The following is a 12,825-nucleotide window of genomic DNA, read 5'->3' as shown; positions in this document are numbered from 1 at the left end:
CAACAACACATTAACAACAGCTGATAAGAAAACAAATTCACTAGTAGACCTACAGTGCTTACTTACAGGTCCTGATACAGACCTGGATAAACAGTCTGTATGTGAAGCCGTGGCCCACATAGAGTGAATTACTCAGGTTAGACTTGAAATAAAAAAACTCTACAGCAGCGCTTTAATAAAGAAAAACAATATTCTACTTGTTGAGCTGGAGGGAGAAGAGACGCCAGCACACCATGAGTGCAATGATAGCTAGACTGGATGGTCATTCTCAAAGGAGGAAGATAATGGAGACAAACATAAATTGATTCACACCATGGTAACCTGTTACAGCTATCCTCCAATCCAATCTCTTTGTGACTTAATCAATTAACTACAGGACTCCATATACTGGAGCTCATGACTGCTTTACCAGATGGGCACTCCACAGTCTGATTCACTCTGAATGAGATCTTATTGAGTTATAGGAACTTAGACCATTTTGGCGTATTTCTGCCTGGATCTCTGTATGCCTAACACTGAGTCAGGATAAAATGCTGCTGGTTAATCCCTTGTCGACAAAGGAATCAGAATTACACAGGATTAGTAGCCTAAATTCTTTTATCATATTTGAGAAAACAGAACAGAAATGCTGTGGTTACTTATTTTTTCACTGTAACGGGTACTGGGGTCAATCAGTAGCCTAGCTGTCATTTTGAATTTCCTTGGGAAATAATTACATTGACCACCTATAGATTTTTTTCCTGTAGATGAAGAAACCTGTTATTGTCAAGGAGGATGTAAACCAAAAAGATGTAAGCACATCATGTAGGGCACAACATGCGCTCATAAATCGTTCTATTTTTTTTTTTAAACATACTCTACCATACTGTTATAGGTTTTCTTTCCACAAGAATGGACATGGCAACAACTTCGTGTGCATTTGCTCACAGCAAATTGGCCAGTGTTACATAGTGTTGATTTTTCAGTGTAGCATTTCTAGTGTTGATTCAGGAGTTAAATTAAATCTGTAAGAGTGTTATTTTACAGTGGTGTAAAATAATCCAAGTGTTGGTGTTAATAACCAGTGTTGAGTGTGAGAGTGGGACTGTGTCAGTTTTACTCTGTGGAGAGAAAAACATTCCCATCAAAACCACACCCATCATTATCAGATTTCCCAGCATGCCATACTGCAGGTAGACAGTTTTAGGATTGTTTTTAGTATTTGTGTTTTAGCATGTACATTGACTGATTGACTGATTAATCTTATGCTACACAAAGATAACATATTTTTCTAAACTAATCCAATCAGTTAGTTCGATGATTGCACCCGTTACTGAAATGGTTGTTCCAGTTTCAGTGGTTTAGGTAGTCTCTTCATAATGTCCCTAACCCTGATAGTCATTCTGAATGCAGGTTGCGGGAGAATAAAAATATCAACTGTAGTAGTCAACTGTCCTAACTCTGGCTGGATTCCAGTAGGAGTTACACATCGCTTTGCAAGCCAGCATAATGTTATTTTCAGCCCTGATGTTGTCTGTAAACCAGGAGGTTCCTAACACCCTCTGTGTTAGGTTAAAACTTGGCCATCAAAGTAAGGCCTTATGATATATTTTATATATTGTCCTTAGGAGTTTAATTTAACAATGACATCTGCCTCCGGTAGGAGCCCACTTGGACTGATAATGAACGAATTCAACAACCATGTCAGTAACTACGTTTCCATCCACAGTTTTCTGTGAGTAAAGTCATACCGTATAAAAATGTTTTCAAGACAGCAGTGATGGAAATAGGACGTTTCTGTTTTTGTTTTTAATGCCGACAGATCATTTCTTTGTTCGACATGTTGGGATCTTTTTGTGTCGGAAAATTAATTATGCGGGAAATGGTTCTTTGAATCAGCTGTGTAGTGCTAGGGCAACAACCAAAACGTGCATCCGTGGGGGGCCCCAGGACAGAGTTAGGGAAACACTGACGTAGCCTACCCGCACTGTATCTGTGAGCTGTTGGCTAGAGTGCATGTGCCAAGACCGTAGTAGGCACATTTGCTATTTAACACAACAGTTTTCAGTAGAGATGAAAATGCGATTGAAACACATTGAACTTCAGATTTACATGAAATCTTAAGCCAAAAAATGAATTGTGTGCACTAAGTCATCATGCAGTGATTTTTATCCACAACAAGTTTGTTTGCTGGAAACACACCATTGGTAGGGACATTTGCATAATTTCTTTATGCGTTTTTTTGAATATTTGCATGCAAATCTGTCGCCAATTGGATGGAAACCTGGCTACTGTCACTAACAAATACAGTCATGGGTGGTAACTCTACAATTCACTCGAAAAGGCAAGGCACACTGGAATATTATATTGTAGGCGTGGTTTAGTAGGGGTGTGGCTTTCAATTATTTGTTTTTGGCCACCTGTGAGTGGAAGTGTAGTACCAGTTTAAGTAGTCTATGGTTATGTTAATTATAGCATGAGCATGTCCAATGCCAGTCCTGAGGTGTTTGTAAATGCTTACATAAGCGCATTTGGCATTAATGGTTTATAAATATTCTTGTAATGTCCTTAATTCAAAATGAGTGATATTGCCAAGAGGTACAGACCTCTTTGTGTAACGGTTAAAAATACTGCATAACGTAACACCATTGATGCAAACTATATACACTTCCTACTGTTAAAAAAACATATTGAAGTGTTATTGCGTTACACTAACAATGTTAATTCCCTAACTGAGAAAGTGTAACAACACATCCGCTTTTTAACACTGTAAAGTTTGGACCTGTATAGACATTTACCAATGTCAGTGTTGATTTAACACAGGAGAATTTGCTGTGCTGTAATGTCACGGCAGCTCTCATTACCATAAACTATTCAAACTCTTCCGAACGCATCATTTAGAAATCTCAGCAACAACTGTACCAGTGCCGGTTATGTAACAACGATTTTACAAACTGAACATTTTGGACAACAGAATAGTTTAAAGAGCAATTAGGAAAGAAAGGGTGAAGAGAGAGAGAGAAAAATAACTTTAAACAAAGTTATGCCCAAACATAAAGCGGTCCCCCTATAAGCTACATAAATTTGACAGTTTCTTACAGGCAACTCGGTGGCAAGTAAAATTCTGTATTTCATATTACACTACACATACTGTAATATAAATACAGTATCAGAACAAGTACTGTGTGATGACACACAGTACAATACCATAAAATTGTCTGTATTATACTGTAAAAAAGTCAACACTACCGTAATCAGAATGAATGAATGAATGGATTAATTAATAAAATTCATTGAGCGGAGGGGTTTGTATTTTACTGTAATTACAAGGGATTTGTGCAAGCAGGTTGGCTGCTAGGTAAAGTGTTTACACATTACAGTATATTAATGAATATTTGGTTTTTAATATCACTTGCACTTCTAGAGGCCTTAACAAAGGCCTCCAAACTGGCAGCAACTACACTGCAAAACAGACAAAAAGGACATGGCAAGATTCTCAACCATTTATGGTTTAAGACTTGCTGGCACTCCAATCTGCCCCTTACACAGTGCCTTCAAAAAGTATTCACACCCCTTGACTTTTTCCACATTTTACTGTGTTACTGCCTGAATTTAAAATAGATTCAATTGAGATTTTATGTCACTGGCATACACACAATAAATCAAATTGTATTTGTCAAATGCGGTGAATACAACAGGTGTAGACATTAGCGTGAAATGCTTAGTTACAAGCCCTTAACCAACAAAGCAAATAAGAAACATTTGCAAAATAAACTAAAAGAAAAATAGTAACACAATAAAATAACAATAGCAAGGCTATATAAAAGGAGTACTGGTACCGAGTCAATGTGCAGGGGTATGGGTTAGTCGAGCTAATTGAGGTAATATGTACATGTAGGTGGGGGTTTAGTGACTATGCATAGATAATAAACAGGGGGTACCAGCAGCGTATGTGAAGAGTGTGAGGAATGTGAATGTGTGTGTGTGTGTGGCGTCAATATGCATGTGTGTTTTGTGTGTGTGTCCGTGTGTGTGTGTGTTGGAGTGTCAGTGTAGTATGTGTGAGTGAGTGGGTAGAGTCCAGTGAGTGTACATCGAGCCTGTGCAAGAGAGTCAGTGGAAAAAATAAGAATAAATCAGAATAAAATAAGGGGGTCAATGCAAATAGTCCGGGTAGCCATTTGACTGTTCAGAAGTCTTATGGCTTTGGGGTAGAAGCTGTTAGGGAGCCTTTTGGTCCCAGACTTGGCGCTCCGGTATTGCTTGCCGTGCGGTAGCAGAGAGAACAGTTTATGACTTGGGTGGCTGGAGTCTTTGACAATTTTTAGGGCCTTCCTCTGACACCACCTGGTATAGAGGTCCTGGATGGCAGGAAGCTCGAGCCGGTGATGTACTGGGCCGTACACACTACCTTCTGTAGCACCTTGCGGTAGGAGGCCGAGCAGTTGCCATACCAAGCGGTGATGCAACTAGTCAGGATGCTCTCGATGGTGCAGCTGTATAACTTTTTGAGGATCTGAGGTCCCATGCCAAATCTTTTCAGCCTCCTGAGGGGGAATAGGCATTGTCGTGCCCTCTTCACGACTGTCTTGGTTTGTTTGGACCGTGATAGGTCGTTAGTGATGTGGACACCAAGGAACTTTAAGCTCTTGACCCGCCACACTACAGCCCTGTCGATGTGAATGGGGGCGTGCTCGGTCCTCCTTTTCCTTTAGTCCACAATCAGCTCCTTTGTCTTGCTCATGTTGAGGGAAAGGTTGTTGTCCTGGCACCACACTACCAGGTCTCTGACCTCCTCCCTATAGGCTGTCGGTGATCAGGCCTACCACCGTTGTGTCGTCGGCAAACTTAATGATGGTGTTGGAGTCGTGCGTGAACAGGGAGTACAGGAGGGGACTAAGCTAGGTTTGGGCGGTTTACCAGCTATACCATATACCGGGGTATTTGGAAAAAGCCAAGGGATGGTTTTTCTATACCGTCAATACCGTTGAAACTATATCTTTGAAGTGTTTTAATAAATCAGAATATTTGTAGCTACTTTTTAAGTAAATACCTGCAGCCAACTTGTGCAATACATTAGGAGATAAAGCACATTGCGTTCTTCAATTCACCTGTCACATTATTATGAAGCTTACAGTAGTCCCCATTCACGTGTCACGTGGTATTTGTTTACAAGCACACAAGGAGGAGAAACCGGAGCCTTGTGATTCACTCACTGTTGTGCAGCATGCGCCAGGTGATCTAATTACAGTATGGAATCCTCAAACTAAATGTTTGCCAGCAAGATATCGTAGAAATAGGGTGTGTTCTAAAGTTAAATAGCTTGCTAACTACTTCCAGACACAAATGAGGGAACACCTCACTCTGACCATTTTACACGTCCTAGCAGAGCTGGTTAGGCTGTTTTCAAGTTATCTAAAGGATTAGTGACTGTAACTGTGCTGCTGACGTTTACTGACACTGGTCATATCCAACGGTCAGTTATTCTGCACTCTGTCACACTCAGATGAGAGTGCTCTGAAATCGGAGTAGACAGCCTGAGTGAATTTACGAGCGCACCCTAAATTAACTGTCAAAAATGTGCTAAATGCTCTGCAATTATGCATTTGGTTTGCTAATTTTGTAGCTAGTTAGCTATCTAGCTAAGTTGTTAGCTTTTTCCTAAATCAAGCATTTGCTTGGTAACAGCAGAGAATCCCCTCCTGGATCAAGAGCCTTGCTGGCTAATATTTGTTTTGTGCATGCAGCAAACTGTGAGTAGCATTTTTGAGTTACTTGTATAGTTTTGGTCAGAAACTGTACAAAATGTTAGCATTCTCTATGGGATTTTACATGTACTTGTTAGCATAACTAACCTTCGTATTACAGAGTATCAGTGGGGTTTGAAAACAACGCCCCTTATGTTCAGTGCCGGTATTTCTGAATATCCCGGTATGGCACAAGGTCGGTATAAAAGGTATGATAATCTGGATACCGCCCAAGCCTAGACTAATGCCGCATTCAAAACAACTGGGAGCTCGGAACTCGGAAATCTGTAGTGTTAGGGTTTTTGCCCTAACACTACACAGCTGATTCAAATGATCAAAGCTTGATGATTAGTTGATTATTTGAATCAGCTGTGTAGTGCTAGGGCAAAAACCAAAACGTGCACCCCTTGGGATCCCGAGAACAGAGTTTGGGAAATCCTGTCTTACTCACATCGGCTACGGCGATCGTGATCACAAAGCCGTCTGGAACAACTGGTGCTCTCATGCATGGTTCCGTGTTGCTTGCCTCAAAGAGAACATAGAAGGCATTTAGCTCGTTTGGTAGGCTCGCGTCACTGGGAAGCTCGTGGCTGGGTTTTCCTTTGTAATCTGTGATAGTTTGCAAGCTCTGCCACATCCAACGAGCGTCAGAGCCAGTGTAGTAGGATTTGATCTTAGTCCTGTATTGATGCTTTGCCTGCTTGATGGTTCATCAGAGCCCGTAAAGAGATTTCTTATAAGCATCTGGATTAGTGTCCCGCTCCTTGAAAGCGGCCTTTCGCTCAGTGCGGATGTCGTCGATGCACTTATTAATGAAGCCGGTGACCGATGTGGTATACTCCTCAATGCAATCGGATGAATCGCGGAACATATTCCAGTCTGTGCTAGTGAAACAGTCATGTAGCTTAGCATCCGCTTCATCGGACCACTTCTGTATTGAGCGCATCACTGGTACTTCCTGTTTGAGTATTTGCTCGTAAGCAGGAATCAGGAGGATAAAGTTATGGTCAGATTTGCCAAATGCAGGGCAACTGAGAGCTATCTACGCGTCTCTGTGTGTGGAGTAATGGTGATCTAGAGTTTTTTTCCCTCTAGTTGCACATGTGACATGCTGGTAGAAATGAGGTAAAACAGATTTCAGTTAAAGTCCCCGGCCACTAGAAGCGCCACATCTGGATAAGCATTTTCTTGTTTGCTTATGGCCTTATACAGCTCGTTAAGTGCGGTCTTAGTGCCAGCATCAGTTTGTGGTGGTAAATAGACAGCTAAGAAGAATATAGATGAAAGGTATCTTGGTAAATAGTGTGGTCTACAGTTTATCATGAGGTACTCTAACTCAGGAGAGCAAAACCTTGAGACCTCCTAATATTAGAGATTGCGCACCAGCTGTTGTTGACAAAGAGACATACACCACCCCCCGTGATCTTACCGGAGGCTGCTATTCTGTTTTGCCGATGCACGGAAAACCCAGCTAACTGTATATTATCCATGATATTACAGTTTTTAATGTCCCGTTGATAGGATAGTCTCGAATGGAGCTCATCAATTTTATTCTCCAGTGATTGCACGTTCGCCAGTAGAACAGAGGTAAAGGCGGATTATCCACTCGCTGACGCAGTCAGCTCTTCGACCTCTTTAACAACATCTCCTCTTCATACAATTGACGGGAATTTGAGCCTGGTCCGGGAAGAACAGTATATCCTTCGCATCAGACTCATTACAGAACAAATCCTCGTCCCGTTTGAGGTGATGTCCAAAACCTATTTTCGGTCATAGGAAACGATGATGGAAACATTATGTACAAAAAAGTTAAAAACTGCAACAACAAAAAAACACAAAAGAACACAATTGGTCAGGAGCCTATAAAATGGCGGCCATCCCCTCCGGCGCCAATGTTAACTGTTACCAGTTTTGACATAAAGTGGCTTGAAAATCTATGGCAAGACTTGAAAATGGCTGTCTAGCAATGATCAACAACCGACTTGACAGAGCTTGAAAATAAAAGAATTGCAAATATTGTACAATCCAGGTGAGCAAAGCTCTTATAGATTTACCCAGTAAGACTCACAGCTGTAATTGCTGCCAAAGGTGATTCTAACATGTATTGAATACTTTCAAATTACACAGTATTTTGTGTAGATCATTGACAAAAAAAAACTGACAATTAAATACATTTTAATCCCACCTTGTAACACAACAAAATGTGGAAAAAGTCAAAGGGTGTGAATACTTTTTGAAGGCACTGTACATTTTGAATTGATGGGGCACTTTAAACACATAGGAGTTCAATTGTCACAGCATTCTCACTCAGGGGTGATAGCCTCTTACAAAGCACACCTCAAAATATGTTAATGAGCCAAACGCTCTAACCACTAGGCTACCTGCTGCCCTATACAGTGGGGAAAAAAAGTATTTAGTCAGCCACCAATTGTGCAAGTTCTCCCACTTAAAAAGATGAGAGAGGCCTGTAATTTTCATCATAGGTAAATGTCAACTGTGACAGACAAATTGAGAAAAAAAATCCAGAAAATCACATTGTAGGATTTTTTATGAATTTGTTTGCAAATTATGGTGGAAAATAAGTATTTGGTCACCTACAAACAAGCAAGATTTCTGGCTCTCACAGACCTGTAACTTCTTCTTTAAGAGGCTCCTCTGTCCTCCACTCGTTACCTGTATTAATGGCACCTGTTTGAACTTGTTATCAGTATAAAAGACACCTGTCCACAACCTCAAACAAACACACTCCAAACTCCACTATGGCCAAGACCAAAGAGCTGTCAAAGGACACCAGAAACAAAATTGTAGACCTGCACCAGGCTGGGAAGACTGAATCTGCAATAGGTAAGCAGCTTGGTTTGAAGAAATCAACTGTGGGAGCAATTATTAGGAAATGGAAGACATACAAGACCACTGATAATCTCCCTCGATCTGGTGCTCCACGCAAGATCTCACCCCGTGGGGTCAAAATGATCACAAGAACGGTGAGCAAAAATCCCAGAACTACACGGGGACCTAGTGAATGACCTGCAGAGAGCTGGGACCAAAGTAACAAAGCCTACCATCAGTAACACACTACGCCGCCAGGGACTCAAATCCTGCAGTGCCAGACGTGTCCCCCCTGCTTAAGCTAGTACATGTCCAGGCCCGTCTGAAGTTTGCTAGAGTGCATTTGGATGATCCAGAAGAGGATTGGGAGAATGTCATATGGTCAGATGAAACCAAAATAGAACTTTTGGTAAAAACTCAACTCGTCGTGTTTGGAGGACAAAGAATGCTGAGTTGCATCCAAAGAACACCATACCTACTGTGAAGCATGGGGGTGGAAACATCATGCTTTGGGGCTGTTTTTCTGCAAAGGGACCAGGACGACTGATCCGTGTAAAGGAAAGAATGAATGGGGCCATGTATCGTGAGATTTTGAGTGAAAACCTCCTTCCATCAGCAAGGGCATTGAAGATGAAACGAGGCTGGGTCATTCAGCATGACAATGATCCCAAACACACCGCCCGGGCAACGAAGGAGTGGCTTCGTAAGAAGCATTTCAAGGTCCTGGAGTGGCCTAGCCAGTCTCCAGATCTCAACCCCATAGAAAATCTTTGGAGGGAGTTGAAAGTCTGTGTTGCCCAGCGACAGCCCCAAAATATCACTGCTCTAGAGGAGATCTGCATGGAGGAATGGGCCAAAATACCAGCAACAGTGTGTGAAAACCTTGTGAAGACTTACAGAAAACGTTTGACCTGTGTCATTGCCAACAAAGGGTATATAACAAAGTATTGAGAAACTTTTGTTATTGACCAAATACTTATTTTCCACCATCATTTGCAAATAAATTCATAAAAAATCCTACCATGTGATTTTCAGGAAAAAAAAATCTCAATTTGTCTGTCATAGTTGACGTGTACCTATGATGAAATGTACAGGCCTCTCTCATCTTTTTAAGTGGGAGAACTTGCACAATTGGTGGCTGACTAAATACTTTTTTTCCCCACTGTACATGGTACAGCACTGTATTCTGTTGGGTGGAATTACAGTACCATTCGAAATACAGCAATTTTCCCACAATACACCATCATTTACAGTATGCCGCATAGTTAAACATTTCAGAGTTTTTTTTTACTGTTGATAATACCTCAAATTACAGTTCTGTTACAGTGTAGGTAGACAGGTTCCTCACTTAAATTCACAGTGAATCTGTGATAAGTAAAAAGCATAAATTACATGTTTTGTGATGGGGTATGAGTCAAGGGTTTCAAAACACTGAATTCAAACACTCAGACTGCAAGTATATTCAATAAATAAACGCTTACGAAAATATAGTTGTCTTCCTGGTCGACCTATCTGACAGCTTCGGTCTATTCCAGCTGTGATGCTCAGCATAAGTAAAGTGTCACTACAAAAGCTATCAAACACTTGTGTAGGAGAACAAAAATAAATGTTGAGTCACTTACCAAGTATACGATGAAACAATCGCCCTATATTTTCCAATGAGGTAATACAACAACCTATGACAAAAACGCGTAGTATTCCCGGTGGCAGAGAGTTTGACAGCGCGGCAGATGTCTCGAGCTCAGGGAAAACTTCCCATATGGATGAAGAGCAGTAAAGCCACCGGTTATTAAAGGTCATAGAATAAGGTATTTCTCAAAAGTTCTTCTCCCCGCCTCTTATCATACACCGTTCCAATTATCTAAATATTTGACCTCAATCAGACCGAGTTTTCACAACATTCTCGCTGAGAAGTTAAACAGTTTGGAACCTGAATCGGTTTGTGCAACCCCAACGCTGCTTGAAGAAATTAGCTCACGCACGTGATAACACTTCAGAGGGAGCGAGGCAGAGCGCGCTGGATGGTGATATGTAACCTACTTCCAGAATTGATTCGTTTAACGCAAAGCTTCTCGATGGACAAAAAGGTTAACGACAATAAAACACCGTTAAGTTGAGTGAAAGAGGTAAAGTCGTTCATCTTCAAAGGGGCTGTTTATTAGTCCATTGAGATGTTGCCAATGATGCGTTCACACAACCTTAATACCACACATGTTCAAAAATAATCCCAGCTCATGCCAGAGACTACTTGGCATGTGACGTCTGCAATATGTGTCTTCAATGCAAATTTGATGTCAGTGAGAGAAACATTAAGGCAAACAGATGTTATTGTGTGTGGAATTGTTACATAGAATTGTCACAAGGCATAATACAACATAACACTTCTACTTATATAATGTAGCCTAGTCCATAATATAACACTACCACTAATCACACACACACAGGGTTGGGTAGGTTACTTTCTAAATGTAATCTGTTAGTTACCTGTCCAAAATTGTAATCAGTAATGTAACTTTTGGATTACCCAAACTCAGTAATGCAATCTGATTACTTTTACTTTTGGATTACTTTACATTAAGAATCACCTTTATTCGCCAAGTACATTTACACATACTCAGAATTGTACTTGGTGATATGGTGCTGCTAGTGGTAGACAACATTTAGAGACATACAGACAGTTCGGTTCAGGTCCCATCCTACATCCTGATATTACCAGGTTCTGACCACTAGATGGTGCTGTTCCTGCTATTAGGTGAAAACGTTTGAAGACCCCCCTCAATGTTAAAGGGATAGTTCCCCCACATAATAAAATTACATTTGATTCCTTGCCATGTAAGCAGTCTATTGACAAGTGTATGACAACCCTTGCTTTGGTTTTGTTGGCCAATGTTTCAAATGTTAACTTTTTAGCATTTGTGGCACAAACCAATGCAAGTCCTACAGTGCCTTCGGAAAGTATTCAGACTCCTTGACTTGTTCCACATTTTGTTAGGTTACAGCCTTATTCAAAAACTGATTAAATTGTTTCCCCCCCTCATCAATCTACACACAATACCCCATAATGACAAAGCAAAAACATTTTTGACATTTTTGCTAATTTATTAGAAATAGAAAACTGAAATATATTTACATAAGTATTCAGACCCTTTACTCAGTACTTTGTTGAAGCACCTTTGGCAGCGATTACAGCCTTGTGTCTTCTTGGTTTTGACGCTACAAGCTTCCATCTGGCCACTACCATAAAGGCCTGATTGGTGGAGTGCTGCAGAGATGGTTGTCCTTCTGGAAGGTTCTCCCATCTCCACAGAGGAACTCTAGAGCTCTGTCAGAGTCACCTCCCTGACCAAGGCCTGTCTGCCCCGATTGCTCAGTTTGGCCAGGCGACCAGCTCTAGGAAGAGTCTTGGTGGTTCCAAACTTCTTCCATTTAAGAATGATGGAGGCCACTGTGGTCTCAGGGACCTTCAATGCTGCATAATTTTTTTGGTACCCTTCCCCAGATCTATGTTTTGACACAATCCTGTCTAGGACCTCTACGGCCAATTCCTTCAACCTCATGGCTTGGTTTTTACTCTGACATGCACTGTCAACTGTGGGACCTTATATAGACAGGTGTGTGCCTTTCCAAATCATGTCCAATCAATTGAATTTACCACAGGTGGACTCCAATCAAGTTGTAGAAACATCTCAAGGATGATCAATGGAAACAGGATGCACCTGAGCTCAATTTTGAGTCTCATAGCAAAGGGTCTGAATACTTATGTAATTGAGGTATTTCTGTTTATTAAAACCTGTTTTCGCTTTGTCATTATGGGGTATTGTGTGTAGATTGCTGAGATTTTTATTGATTTAATCAATTTTAGAATAATGCTGTAACGTAACAAAAGGAGGAAAAAGTAAGTGGGTCTGAATACTTTCCGAAGGCATTTTCACGCTTCATGTTCAAATATCATCAAAGTATCTAAAAATGGATTGTGTAACTCAATGATGTTACTTATAGATGATTTGGAAATGAAGCACAAAAATGCTAATAAAGGTATCATTGACTTGCATTGGATTTGAAAGAAAGTGGCCAGACAAAACCAAAGCACAAGACTCCCTGGTTCGATTCCAGGCTGTATCACAACCGGCCGTGATTGGGAGTCCCATAGGGCGGCGCACAGCGTCGTCCGGGTTTGGCCGGTGTAGGCCATCATTGTAAATAATAATTTGTTCTTAACTGACTTGCCTAGTTAAATAAAGGTAAAATAAAAAAATAAAAATAATGCGGG

General features: G+C 40.9%; 1 protein-coding gene across 1 annotated transcript in view; it reads right to left on the bottom strand.

Moving 5' to 3' along the window:
• Positions 1 to 10,522, bottom strand: part of LOC123483301 (solute carrier organic anion transporter family member 1C1-like) — a 52,593-nt gene extending 42,071 nt beyond the window's left edge. Inside the window, exon 1 of the mRNA XM_045213001.1 lies at positions 10,178 to 10,522. The gene's annotated coding sequence lies outside the window, so the exon portion shown is untranslated. The remainder of the gene's footprint in view (positions 1 to 10,177) is intronic.
• Positions 10,523 to 12,825: the final 2,303 nt, after the last annotated feature.

The sequence above is a fragment of the Coregonus clupeaformis genome, unplaced genomic scaffold (genome assembly GCF_020615455.1).
Source record: "Coregonus clupeaformis isolate EN_2021a unplaced genomic scaffold, ASM2061545v1 scaf0070, whole genome shotgun sequence".
In the NCBI taxonomy this organism is placed as follows: Eukaryota; Metazoa; Chordata; class Actinopteri; order Salmoniformes; family Salmonidae; genus Coregonus; species Coregonus clupeaformis.
Note: the sequence above shows the minus strand (reverse complement) of the source record. Positions and strands in the feature narration are given on the sequence as shown.